Genomic DNA, 1,053 nt, shown 5'->3' on the forward strand with positions numbered 1-1,053 from the left:
AAGAGACCGCAAGTGCCCGATGTTCAGTGGGAAGTCGGGAATTAGCATTGCAGAGTGGGCAGAGGAGGTTCAGGCGTGCGCGCGTGCTAGGTACCTTCCAGCGGCAGAGCAAGCCTTGTTCATGGTTGACCATTTAGAGGGAGAGGCCAAGGAGGAGATAAAGTTCCGCCCTCGGGAGGAACAGAGGGATCCGGGGCGTGTACTTGCCATCTTGAAGGAGCTGTATGGTTGCAGTCAGTCCTACGTCACCCTACAGCAAGCCTTCTTTTCGCGGCAGCAGCTGGAAGGTGAGACTCTGCAGGAATTTTCATTGGCCCTGATGTCTCTGATGGCCCGCGTGGAGAGGCAGGCACCCAATGGAATTCCAAACGCTGATGTGCTGCTGAGAGACCAGTTTGTTGAGCATGTGCTAGATGGTTCCCTTCGTCGCGAGCTAAAGCAGCTGGTTCGTCGCCAGCCTACTATCACCTTGCTTGAACTGCGTGGCGAAGCGATCAGGTGGGAGAGGGAAGGTCTCCCAGGTGGCACTAGGGGTCGTAGTGTTTCATTGCCAACGGCTTACGGCCTCCAATACGGAGTGCAGGGTCGCCCCCACCAGGTCCCGCAGGCTAGGCCCCAAGAACCAGGCTTGGACGCGGTGATGGATCTCTTGAAGCGTCAACAAGAGCAGTTAAATCAGTTAACAATGACGGTAGCTTCCTTGCAGGCCCCTCCTCCCTTAGCCCCAATCTCCCGTTCAGGCCCCTTGATTTGCAGGCGATGCCAGCAGCCTGGCCATTTTGCCCGCGAATGCGATGGTGAGCGGGCTCCTCCCCGCCGGCGTGTAAACTCTGTGGCTGGCTACGACACACAGGCTAGGTCCTCCTCTTCTCAGCAGTCGGGAAACTGAAGCCCACTGAGTTGCCGAGCCACAGCTCAGTCGGGGGGTCCACAGGCTCACCGTCACCTGCTATAACCAAGCTAATTGCGCCCTGTCCTAATATTACTGTGTTAATTGGGGGAATTGGTGTTGAGTGCTTGGTGGATACTGGTTCTATGGTTTCCACCATAACT

This window comes from Takifugu flavidus, chromosome 2, assembly GCF_003711565.1.
Source record: "Takifugu flavidus isolate HTHZ2018 chromosome 2, ASM371156v2, whole genome shotgun sequence".
NCBI lineage: Eukaryota > Metazoa > Chordata > Actinopteri > Tetraodontiformes > Tetraodontidae > Takifugu > Takifugu flavidus.